Source organism: Hyperoodon ampullatus, assembly GCF_949752795.1.
Source record: "Hyperoodon ampullatus genome assembly, chromosome: 3".
Classification (NCBI taxonomy): domain Eukaryota; kingdom Metazoa; phylum Chordata; class Mammalia; order Artiodactyla; family Ziphiidae; genus Hyperoodon; species Hyperoodon ampullatus.
In genome coordinates this window covers 73723197-73736680 of record NC_136916.1, presented here as the reverse complement: position 1 = coordinate 73736680, position 13484 = coordinate 73723197, and the positions used below count along the sequence as shown (strand labels likewise).

The 13484-nt window shown below is 46.0% G+C and overlaps 1 protein-coding gene across 2 annotated transcripts in view; it reads right to left on the bottom strand.

Annotated features, from left to right (window-relative positions):
- ADAMTS17 (ADAM metallopeptidase with thrombospondin type 1 motif 17) overlaps window positions 1-13484 on the bottom strand; it is a gene marked incomplete at both ends in the record, with an annotated part of 347780 nt that overhangs the window by 188458 nt on the left and 145838 nt on the right. The gene's annotated exons all lie outside the window — the stretch shown is intronic.

Genomic DNA, 13484 nt, shown 5'->3' with positions numbered 1-13484 from the left:
GCTGGGTACAGAGGACAGGAGGCTGCCAGCCTCTGGTGGACGATGGCAGTGCTCCAGGGGAGAGAGATTATTATGGCAGAGAGGCGCGTGTGAACAGGATGGGGGCCTTGGACGGACCAGGCACAGCTGAAGAACACTGGGCATCAGCTGTGCACAGGCCACATGTCTCCAGGCTGACACTCCAGGGCTGATACTGCCCACGGCAGCTCTCCACACTCCCTCTTAGCTCTGCACCCAGGAAGGACATCACCACGACCCCATCCAGGAACCCCCAGGACGTATCTCAACAAAAGCCAGAGTCCATGGACCCCAAAGGGCTTGGAATGGAACTTGAGTACTGGTGGCGTCTGACTCCTCACTATACCCTGTGAAATGAATGAGTGGCTGGTGGCATAGGGGGCTATATGCCCGAGCAGGCTCAGTGCTGCCCTTGCTGTGAGCTCACAAGGGGTGTGGGGCAGGCAGTGGCTCTGCTGGCCCGGCAGCCAGGTGTGCACTGGCTATTGGTGCCTGGTGACCAGGTGGATAGGGACTCTGCCCGCCAGCCCTGTGCCCTGGAAGGGCTGTGGCCACCCGAGTGACGGCACCTGTTCTCCACCCAGAGACACTACCCACTGCCAGGCTGCACGCTGCTCCCTTTCACTAATGTGCCAGAAGTGTCTCAGAAGCTGACAGCGGCCCTGCAGGCACAGGAGCCGGGGAGGGAAGGAGCTGGCAGAGGAGAATGAACAGGGGGATTAATTAATTAAAAATGAACCTCCCTCCCTGCTCCCAAAAAGCTAAACCAACATCCTATTTGTTGACATCAAAATCAAGCTGGGGCGGACCTCAGCCACACACAGGGCACTCCCCCGCAACCCCTGCAAGGGGCAGACAAGCTTGCACATCCCGGCTCAAGGGCTCAACTCACACTCAGCAAACTGAGCTGGGCACCACAGCATGTATCTGCTTTTATTTGGAAGCATGCAACACGCTTGGCCAAGGTTGAAGAATTTTTTTTTTTTTTTTTTTTTACAAAAAAGAAAGAAAAAAAGGAAATGTTATTTGGCCTCAAGATGTGTTTTTTTGCATATGGGCATCATAATCCAGCAATGCAGACTATGGGAAGGAGGAAAGACACGATCTGCCCTTTCTGATATTGTTGAGGTCATTATTACGGTTTTGTTTAAAAATGCTTTGTGCGTTGCTGCAGAAAGTCCAGCAGTGAGTAGTCGGAGTGCTTCCACACGGCACTGGTGGCATACACATGCCACGCACACACACACACACACACACACACTCAAACGCACACCCAGCCATACCCAGCCTCCTGGGTCAATGAATCAATCAGAAACAATCAGATGTGCTCGCCCCGGAGGAGTTGTCTGGTGAGGGGGAAAGAGAGACATCCAAGGCCAGCTGTGCTGAGCTTGCTGTCCCAAAAGCGCCTGCTGAACCAGCAGACTTTAAATGCCACAGAAACACATCCCCTGGCCCCGCTACACTCGGCACCCAGAACAGGCATCCTGAGTTTCCACTCTAATTGGGTAACATACAACACTAGGGAAACAGCTAAGTAGAAGGCCTTCCAATAATTGCATTTTAATTTTTCCAGGCGCATATGATTTTCTTTTTCTTACTAGAAAACAAAGCATTAGTTTATTTATAAGAAATGCTTTCACACAAAGGTGGATTAAGGTCTAGTGCTTTTAAAGGTTTATTCCAATCGTGAATAGCCCAGTCATAAAACCGAGCAAGGCAAAATACGTCAACAAAAATGGCCCAGAAAAATGGAGCACGGGAGCTTGTGTGTTTACAAGCGACGGTGTGAAAATGCTTAGAACTCACAAAACAAAGTCTGGAGAGAATCCCAGATTGTTGTAAAAGTAAGAGCTGCAGGGAATAGATGGTAATTAAACCAGGAGCTGCAGCGGAAAACAAAGCCCACCACTACTCCATGTTTTCTGGAAAGAAACAGCAGTCTAGAGAGGAGAGTGTGATGGAGACGCAGAGAAACCCCAACTCATCAGGCTGCAAAGGCACCAACCTGGAAACCCCGCCCAATCCCACCTCAGCACTTGTCTAGAAATGAGGAAAAACCAGTTTTCTCTGCATTGATTTTTTTCTTTTAATTAAAAAAAGGAAGTCTGTAAACACAGGTTCTGCTAATGTCCATGCTGAAGCTGTGGAAGCAGAGGGACCTTCTTAAGTAACTGGAATTCCCCACACAGATAGCAAGGATTTCTCAGAACCTAGAGTGGTTCTTTCAATGGTTTCAGTCTTCCATGATTTAAAATTCTCCACCAGAGAAATAAGAGTAGAACTTATTTTTGAAATTAAAAAAAAAAAACATCAATTCCACATGTTTTCAGAGCTCCTTGGAACAAAAGCGAAGCAGAAAGGCAATTGGCATTTATTACGGTTCTCTTCACAGGCAAGCGCTGCTCTGCATGCTTGGTCCTCCCTTATTTGGAAGGTATTACTGGCCCCACTTTACAGACAGGGAAATGAAGGCTCAGCATCCAGTTATGTAGCTGATCAGGGCCCAGACTTGGGTACAAATGTAGGGTTATCTTTCTCCAACACCCATGCTCCCCCAGGCAAACCCTGGGCCTCCTGCACCAAAGCTTTGGTAACCAGCGAAGACGATAAGCTTGGAGGATTTAGAAGATTTTTGTAAATCGTCACGTGTGTTTATGCTGAGATGTGAGTGGGATACAGTAAAGGTTTCATGTGTTTAAGTCCAAATGTTTTTAATCCTAAAGATAAAAAGACTCGAGGGATATGTGCAGCCACATTAACAGTAGTTACCTCTAGGACATGGTGAAGTCATTACAGATCTTTAAATTTCTTCTTCTTTTTTTGGCTTAAACCTAGTACATTGAATGTGTACTCGCTATGAAAGTTAAAGTTACTGGTTATATTTCATTTATTCAAGGTGACATATAGCAGAGGCCAAGGTGAGAGACTAATTAAAAAAAAATAACAACAAAAACCCTCCGGATTTTGATTCTGAGTGTACAGCCCTTAAGGCAGCAGATAATGAAGGAAGTTTATAGTCAACACATAATTGAGTGTGTGCTTGTATCCTAAGGGCAACTCTCTCCACCTCTACTATAACCCTGGCACAGATTAGGGAAGCAAAAGTCTGAAACACTGGAGGTAGAAATGAAGGGCTGTAAAGTGTTTTTCTGATGCCTGAAGAAGTATATTTAATTCATCCCAAAGCAGATCACATCCACCAGAGCCTCCTGACCCACCTTCCCAGGCAAATCAACTCAGTGTGGACACTCTCTCTTCTCCATTCTTTTCTTTTTCTTAGTAGGAGCACAAGCTTGGGGAGCAAATTGGGTGAGGAGGTTTAATTATTTTCTTTTTTAGTAGAAAAGTATGTGGTGTAAGCACATAATTCTTAAATTCAGAGTTGACCATATGATCCTTTCTAGATTTAAGGAATAAACAACACCCAACTGTATAAACTCTGGTTTATCCAGCAAATTGTCTGTGTAAACAGTTTACAGCTGTTGGCCCTGTTGCCCATTACTCAGGCCTTCTCAGGCTCTGCCTCTGAGAGAGACAGTCAAATTTCTTCCACCAGCTGCTCAACAAGCCAACACCATCATGGTTATCACTGGCACACCACGCTGCCTATTACGAGAAGGCAATTTACATCTATTCTCACGGCAATCACAGTGGTTGAAATTGAGTTTCATATTCAGGCTCATCCACAAGTTCTTGTGCTCGTGGAAACTCACTAAGTGGTTGGAGGTATGATTTGAATTTGTGAACGGCATTAGAAACAAATGTCTTAGAGCCCAGGATGTGACAAATGAAAAGTAACTACAGTCTATTCTTGTTACTCACGGTACTTAGATTCTAAAAATTCACCATGAACCCTGAATGCTGGAATATAGAACCATTGGTTCTAGGGGAAATACAGGATTTGGTTCCTGTGAGCCTCTGGTCACATTTTGTCAAGTGACACATAACCTTGTTTTATGCGTGTTTCTGTTTAAAGACACCTTACTCAATATATATCGTTGATTCATTAACATTGAACTCAGAGCCAACAGTCCTATAACTCACACCTGAATGAAGCTCATCTAGTATTTTTCTCTGCAAGGCGCATGGCAGCCTTCTTGAGCTTCCAAGCACTAAATAGCATTTCAGCACTATCTTTGGAGGCCATTCAAAGCAGCAAAATCACCACAAAAAGCATAAAAATACAAAAAACAAGGTGTCAGACCTCAAAAAGGATGTTTATTCACAGCATGAGAGCTGAAACAAGATGGCAAAATACTGCCTTGTTTGATATCTTGTGGGAACGTGCCTGTTGGGTGACTCAAATATTTCACCACTCTGCATGTGTCTGCAAATGATCACAAAAGTGCTGTTAGTATTGATTTTGGAGTTCCAAATAAACTTTAACAAGTAGGTGAATTCACAGATGCAGAAACCATGAATGAGTAAAATTAGCTGTATTCTCAAAAATCATGTCCTATTCGCAGGCACAATGAAGTCTTTATCAGTTGCAATAAGGAAATTCAATTTTCATTTAAGCTTACATTTCCTATATATCCTGCTTATATTTCCTGACTCTATACTACCTAAATTATTTAACTGACTCAGGCCCTTCTCCTCTGCAATTTTGCTTCTGTGTTCTCTGAGTTCAGTGGTTCACAGGGTCACTGTAAGTCACTAATCCCCTCAAGGATTCTGCACAGAGTGGACAGAGCCCCATATATGCTGAAGGACAGGTATAGTTTCTAACAAATTGGGAAAGCATGTTAATGGTAAGGGCAGGAGACGGTGGTCCCACCACTTGGGACTGTGGAGCACTGCTTTCCAGACCAGGCTGTCCATGGCTTTCTGCCCCAGCTCAGTGCCTCCATCCCCCAGGGGCATAGCTGGATAATGCCTCCCAGACCCAGCCTTATCTTAGCAATTCCACCACAAGTAGGAACCCTGTCTCCCTGCTTCTCTTCTTCTGGGTCCCTTGGGGTCAGTCACAGTGGAAGGAAGATGAGTTAGTCAAGACCTCTGTCCCTACACCATGGACAGGGGAGGGGGCAATGGCATAAAAAGGGGCATTGGTTCCCTCCTTAAACATGGGCACTGCAGAAGCTGCCACTGCAATTCAAAAATGTCCGTGCCTAACACCTATCTAACCGAGAAGAACACTGACAAACTGAAAACTTAGCAACTTACTCAAGGTTAAATGAAGTGGTAAATAGACAAAGCATGAAGGTAATAGCTTCCAAGTCTGGTCATTGAAGGGCTCACATGCTCAGTTTTGAAACTTAATACCAAGTTAGAGTAATCAAAGCAGTGTGCTACATGCATAAAGATAGACATTTAGATCAACTGAACAGTACCAAGAGTCCAGAAATAAACCTTCGCATTTATAGTCAATTGACTTTTGACAACGGTGCCAAGACCATACAGTGGGGGGAAAGAAGAGTCTTTTCAACAAATGGTGCTGAAACAAATGGATACCCACATGCAAAAGAATGATGTCAGATACCCTTGTTTAGATCATATACAAAAATGAACTCCAAATGGATTATAGACCTAAACATAAGAGCTAAACCATAAAACTCCTAGAAGAAAACAATTAAATCTCTCTGACCTTGGGGAAGGCAAAGCCTCCTCAGATGTAACACCAAAGGCACGAGTGAGGGAAAAAAATCCCACGTCAGTGTGTTCACCAATGCAGAGAGGCTCCCCCTGCTGCCCCACCCCAAAGGACAATGGCCGGGTCGGGGCTGGGAGTGAGGTGGGGAGGTGTGGAGTTCCAAGCCAAGCAATGAATGTGCTGATACATCCCCAAGGAAGCTGCCCAGCCATCCCCCCTGCATTATGGTTTCCTGCTAACTGGTAACCATCCCAGCAGCCTCTGTGCCACAGGCTACCTCATGTAGCCAATTCAAATGCCACATGAGTTGCTGCTTTGTGTGTGTGTGTGTGTATGGGGTGGGGGGGGAGGTTCTTGATTGTGGTCAGAGCCAGGAAAGACCACGTGTGCTCTGTTGCACTCCCGCTTAGAACAAACATGCCCTCACTCTGGGCGTCCCAGGCATCTCCAGGATCTAGAGCTTTAGGAAGAGATGCCACCCCTGATGAGGGAGGCACACAGAAAGTCCCCACAGAGGACTCAAGGGTAGCTGGGCTAAAGCTGCAGCTCCTACAAGATGAGTTGAGTGAGTGAAGTATAAACGGAGCAGTCAATTCCCCCTGGGGTTTACAAATTGGAAGCAAAAAAGTTTACCCCAACGGTTTGCTGCACTCTGTGGAAACCAAAACATACTGGGAGATGAGGAGGGAAGAGAAATAAATAACTGTTGACATTCAACAGACCACAGCCAGCTTGAGCCAAATGCATGGAGACGTCGTGCAGATTTCCTACCTTCCAGGCAGGATGGCACTTGTGTCTGGGGGGAGGGGATCCCCAGGGAGCAGACAGGAGTCCTCAAATGACCAAGGTGCCGCTCCTTGGAGGGCCTCAGTGGCTCTGCACCACAGAGGCTCAGTGGCTTCTGCACCAGGACCAGATGCCCACCAGAAAGGGCCCCCAGCAGGTTCACCTCAGGACATCAAAGGAGGGAGGTCTGTGCGGAGATCCTTGAAACCCTTTTATTTATTTATTATTTATTATTTATTTATTTATTTATTTATTTATTTATTTTGCGGTACGCGGGCCTCTCACTGTTGTGGCCTCTCCCGTTGTGGAGCACAGGCTCCAGACACGCAGGCTCAGTGGCCATGGCTCACGGGCCCAGCCGCTCCGCGGCATGTGGGATCTTCCCGGACTGGGGCACGAACCCGTGCCCCCTGCATCGGCAGGCGGACTCTCAACCACTGTGCCACCAGGGAAGCCCGAAACCCTTTTATTTTGACAAATGCTTCATGCAGTGTTTCCTAACGGCCTGTACGTTTCAGCATCATGCCAGGCATGAGATCCTAAGGTGAACAAAAGCAGTGCAGGCCAAGCCCCAAGAATACCATTCCAGCAAGAAGACAGGGAGGCAGGTGGAAAGGTCAGCAGAGACTTTATAAATCAAGCTCAGGGCCTGAAGGGTGGGTGCTGGGGTCTCTAAAAGACCCCTGCCCCACTGACCTGTGTCCAGATCTAGGCTCTTCGGAGAGCAGACAACGGAGACTAGAAATGGAGCTTGCCCTGAGTCCCCTGCTGCTCCCCCGCACCCTCAGTTCCCTGCTCTGGGTCGACTCTCACAGCACAGGACCAGCCCCCTCACAGAACCGTGCCCTCATTCTCACTTTTGGTCACTCAGCAAACATTTCTGGGTACCCTGGCCATGGCTAGCTCCTCATGTGGGAGCTTGCTGGCAGCACCCGTGAGTGCAGAAGTGATGCAAGCCTTCGAGTTCCATTTCAAAGACCTCTGAATCCCTGAGTGTGCTCCCTGAGCATGAGAGGGGGTAACAGACCCGTCTTCTAGCTTTTGCCATTTTATAGCATGATACCTACCAAGGCTGCTTGGTGTCTGCACCTCGGCAACCTCTCGTGTGTGTACATGCACGCATGTGGGTTTCTGCGTGTGCACACGTGAATGTGCATGCCTACACATGGTCCTGGGCAGCCACCACCAGACCATATTTCTGTAAGCTGGCGCTATGAAGTGGACGTCCACACTCCTACAGTAAGGGACCCTAGTGAAATTCAGAAGTTTTAATACAGTCACATTTTCTCATCAACTTCACCATTTAGCATTTATTTTTATCAATAATTCACAAAGGAACTTTGCTAGTCCTCCTTCCACAGCTTTAAGACTCCTCTATCTCCCTCTCTCACTATCAAATTTTCCCTTCACTGGGGGTTAGGATGTCCTCCCTCTCCCTTGGGAAAGTTGGGGTTTGGGGAGCGGGGGGCATGATGCGTTTTCCTTAAAAATTATCTCGGTCATGTGTGATGTGGAAAATGAGACAACTAAGGCTTCCACAGGGCCAGATATCCCAAAAGCATTTCTGAGAGTGTATGTAAGTGTGCCCTGCAGAAACTCAAGTGCTACCTGGGAAGAGGAGCACTGAGACTGTGATCTTTGAGTCATCATCTCTCTCAACAGTCCTGTCTGAATTCAATTTATAAGAGCAGCCATAGACAGGGAATGAGGGAAGACCACCAAATCATGATGACAGCTGGAGCTGGGAGGAAGGCAAGGTGGCTGGCAGCTGGTAAGAGTGATGTCATTCATTTTAATCATGCCCAGTGTTGTGGACAGCACTGTGTCACCCCCAAACCTAGATGCTGAAGCTCTAACCCCCAGTGTGACCGTGTTTGGAGATGGGGCCTTTAAAGAGGTAATTAAGGTTAAGTGAGGTCATAAGGGTAGGGCTCAAATCCAATATGACTGGTGTCCTTATAAGAAGAAAAGACATCAGAGCTCTCTCTCTCTCTCCCCCACATACACAGAGCACATGTGAGGACACAGTGAGAAGGTGGCCATCTACAAGTCAGGAAGAGAGGCCTCACCAGAAACTAACCCTGATGGCACCCTGATCTTGGATTTCCAGCCTCCAGAACTGAGAAAATAATGTCTACTGTTTAGGCCACCCAGACTGGGTATTTTGTCATGGCCACCTGACCTGACTAGTACACCCAGGGTGTAACCTGGGTACAGACAGAAGTGCCCTGTGTCCCCCTGGCTCACGTGGGTAAACAGTGGCCACCAAACTCTCCATCCTCATGTGCTACAGGACACCAGAGCTGCCCAACACACCGTGGGACCAGGCTTGCTGTTTAGAACATAGTTTAATAACAAGAAACTGATCTGGAGAGTTGTACAAGCATGTAGTTGAAAACAGATACGAAAACGCTTGGTAGAGAAGTCCCAGTGGGGAGCTCAAAGAGGTGTTGATAGTTCTGTATTTAAAATCACAAAACATCTCAACCAGCTGCATTTGGATGCACGGAGGTGACATCCTCAGCCATTTGGCAACCGGGTGCCATGCGAATTGGAGCTGGGATCCCTGTGGAGACACCTGGGAGAGAAGTGGGAAGATGATGATGTGTCAAATGTAGATGCACATCATTCACAGCACCAGCACCTCTATTTGCAGGGGACTCTTTGGAAATTCCCAGTCCCCACAAAATGTTTTTAAAAAGCTCATAAACATAGCCTTTGAGGGAAGAGCCAGTTTCAAAGGAATTCCAAGGAGGCCCTGGTGAGAGACAACTCTCACAAGGAGAACCAACCTTCTGGGTCTTGGTGGGAAACCGTGAGCCTCACCAAGAGCACAGCAGTCCCCCAAATTGCTGTCAAACAAGTGAAAGGGAGCATTGCTGCTGTTTCTGCTCAGTGACTCTCAATAAAAGCAGAACCAGTAGCAACCAGTATTCTGGGTGTAAAGGGCCAAACTTAGCAAGCCAGGAACACAAACACTGCCGCTCTTTTCACCTTGACTCATTCGAAAATCACAAGAGCACAAAGTTGAAAACACCAAGGGAGCTGTCACTACAAACGTCGAGTTACCTGTGGGAAGAGAGGGGAGCCTGGGGTGGGGCTCAGAGAGAGGCATCCTCATGGCTGATGGAGTGCTTGCCCAGGGGACAGTCACATAGATGTCCACCTTATAAAAATCCACCACGTTATTAAAACGCTCAGGTTATGGTTTCCCCAGAGGGAGTGGACACCAAAGTGGCATGAGTGAGCCTTCCCAGGGGCTGGTACTGTCTGATCACTGGATCTGGGTTCTGGTTACACAGAGAGCTCAGTTTCAAATATTCACTGAGCAGTACACCTAGGTATGCTTGTTTTTATGTAAATTATGCTTCCATAAAATTTTAAAATAAAAGAGGTGCACATACAAGTGAAAAAGGAGAGTATGGACCTGACTAAACAATCTGAAATTGGTTAAGATTACTGGCCAATTTAGATGATAGGAGTTTGTCTTGTCTGAGGAGCTAATGTATAACATGGTGACTATGGTTGACAACACTGTATTGTATAATTGAAATTTGTTTAGAGAGTGGAACTTAAAACATGTTCTCACCCACCCCCCACCCCCCAAAGTAAATATGTTAAAAAACTCCATGGGGGGAATCCTTTCACAAATTATCAAGTGGTACACTTTAAATATCTTACAGTTTCATCAATGATAGCTCAATAATGCTGGGAAAGAGAGAGTTTGTCTTAAGAGGATTCAAGGTCTTAGGCTGATCAAATCATAGTCCTATTAATTAGTTAGTTAAAGTGGTATTAACTAGTCAAGATCTGCTTTTATCTGTATCACCAGACTTTACCTGTATTACCTGTATTTCTTAGACCATACAAGCTGGTCCTATAAGTCTCCTTTACTGTCTTCCTGTCTTCCAATGACCCTTGCAACGGTACGTTCCTGAAACTTGCCTGAAGCGGACTTGACAACAGCTTCACTCCCTCTCATACTAATAGCTGTATTTCTACAGGAAGAATAAAATACAAGGCCATGCATAGAAATATTTGCCAAGTTAGCAAAGAAAAAGAAAAGCTTTCTCAGAATAATTAAGAAACCATGTCTCTTGCTAAATGCTTAGCCCAGCAAAATCATCCCCTTGGGGATGAAATGTGGAATGTGAGTGAGACCCTGGGATGAAGGTCAACAGCAGCACCAAGGGCACTTCCAATCTGTGCTTTGTTCTAGCCCCCTCTAGGGTGGGCTGGCTCTCAAGCTAGGGTTGGGGGAGGTCAGGCCAGGCCCCAGGGTAGTTCTGGGCACCAGCTTCTGAACACAAGTCTGTAAATCCCCTGCTGGCAGGACACCACAGCCCCTCAACTAAAGAAGTCACCCTCACACAGGAAGCTGGCTGTCATTTGGGTGTTGACTCAGCGTTTGTGAGCTAAAGTCAACCTACCATGAGAAACTCCCCTTCGGTTGGCCTAGAGAGGCCTGGGTGGGGCTCTGCCTCTGCTGACAAGATGCAAAAATGATGGCATTCCATTTTACTTAAAAACAAAAGTTAGCCACTTAGAAAGGAATGTTGATGAGAGCAGCACCATGAAGTCAGGTGGGCCCCAAGCACAGTGAGAGGAAACAGGCGAGTCTGTGGCAGGGCAATCAGCAGATAAGGAAGACACCCAGACTGGGGAGGTGTCCCCAGGACATGGCAGAGAGTGGATGGTATGGCTTTGGGTTAAACATTTCACTGCATTACACTTATGGACACAGGCTCATTACCAAAGGCTACTACTATCTTAGTCCCTTCAAGCTGCTGCAACAAAATACCATGGAAATGTATTACTCACAGTTCTGAAGGCTGGAATTCTGAGATTAGGGTGCCAACATGGTTGGGGGTGAGGGCTCTCCTCTGGGAGATAGTCTTACTGTTGTGTCCTCATATGACAGAAGGGGTAGGGAGCTCTGTGAGGTCTCTCTTATAACAGCACTAATCTCAACCATGAGGGCTCCATCCTTATGACCTAATCAGCTCCTGAAGGTTCCACCTCCTACTGCCATCATCTCGGGGATTAGGATTTCAATATATAGATTTGGGGGAACATAAACATTCAGATCAGAGCAGCTACCTTGGATTTCAAGATTATCCCGGACTACATAAAAAGCATGAATGCTAGGTCTGTCTTTGAATAAACAACGTTCTTCATATTTTAAACAATTTCATACATTTCCATTTTGTCTCCATGATGATGATGGTCCCCACGTTCCATCCCCAGGACCAGGTGATCCTTCGAGCTCTGTTGTGGCACCCCACCAAGGCTGGCCAGCCAGCAGTCCTATACTTGCCCCAGACTCAGGTCACACCAAACAGGATTCACCACCCCAAACTGAGTCTTCTCAAGTTTTCCACCCCTCGAAGTTCAAAAGCTTGCAGACCTGGTCAACCACTCTCTCTCTCTCTCCCTCCCATTCCCCTTCCACCCCATCTCAGTAACCATCAAGTACTGCCATTTTTTGCTGCTCAGACTCTGGAATATGTTCCTTTCTCCTTGGTCCCAAGTCCAGAACTTTGTCACCACTTTAAGCTTTGATTATTGTGGTATCTCCTTAGAGGTCATCTCTTCTGTTTCTCCCCACTCCAATAAGTCCTTTAAAGTCTAGATTCAAGTGTCCTCTCTTCCACTGATTCCCCCCTGATCCTGCCCGGACACACTCCCTTCCCCTTCTAGGTACTCAGAGCCCATCATGATACTTTTACTGCACCAGGAGCCCCATCTTCTTGCAGTCCAGGCATCTGACCAAATCTTATGTCTGAAGGGATGCTAAGCATCTCTGAGCCAGCACCCATACACTATCTCATAACTGACATGGGTTAATGTAGGTTGAACAATTCCTCAATAGGTTCCATGAATAAGTGAATGCACACCAACCCTACCAACTTATAATCTTCATAAAACAGCATCCTCTGCTGCTTAAGAAGTTGACTGGAACAGGAAGGAATAAATGGTGAGGATCAAGATGAGGATGCTGATGACACTAACATTTATCAAACACTTACCATGTATGGACCTAGAGACTGTCATACAGAGTGAAGTAAGTCAGAAAGAGAAAAACAAATACCGTATGCTAACACATAGATATGGAATCTTAAAAAAAAAAAAAAAAAAAAAAGAAGGTTATGAAGAACCTAGGGGCAGGACAGGACTAAAGACGCAGATGTAGAGAGTGAACCTGAGGACACGGGGAGGGGGAAGGGTAAGCTGGGACGAAGTGAGAGAGTGGCATGGACATATATACACTACCAAAATAGATAGCTAGTGGGAAGCAGCCACACAGCACAGGGAGATCAGCTCTGTGCTTTGTGACCACCTAGAGGGGTGGGATAGGGAGGGTGAGAGGGAGATGAAAGAGGGAGGAGATATGGGGGTATATGTATATGTATAGCTGATTCACTTTGTTATACAGCAGAAACTAACACACCACTGTAAAGCAATTATACTCCAGTAAAGATGTGAAAAACAATCAAAAAGAAAAAAGAAAAAAAACACTTACCATGTGTGTACCAGACCCCATGCTAAAGATTTCCCGTCATTATCTCATTTTATACTTACAGTCACCTGATGAGATAAATACTATTTATTATCCCCATGATATTGATGAGAAACTAAGGCCCTAAGAAGTCAACAACTCACCCAAGGTCAAAGAGTGAGTGATGGAGCTCGGATTCTGTCTCAGGTCTTTTGGACCAGAGGCCTCATGCTAAACTTAACACCAGAGGCTGCAAACTGGTGGCCACAGAAGAATTTGGACTATAGAAATGTTCTGTTTGGACTATTAAGTACGTAAAAAAATATATATATATTAACCAAACAGCAACAATTAGAAATTAGGAGATGCTACATAGGATTCAGATTTCCTGACTCTTCTTAAAATATCTGATAACCAGAAAATGATAGACTAGTCAATTAATGGTGCTGGGACAATAGTTGATCCACAGGGAAATAAGCTAATTAAATCCCCCACCTCAAACAACACACACAAAAATAAACTCTAAATAGAGTAAATGTACAAATGTGAAAATAAAACTTTGAATGGGTCAGAAGAAAATGTAGG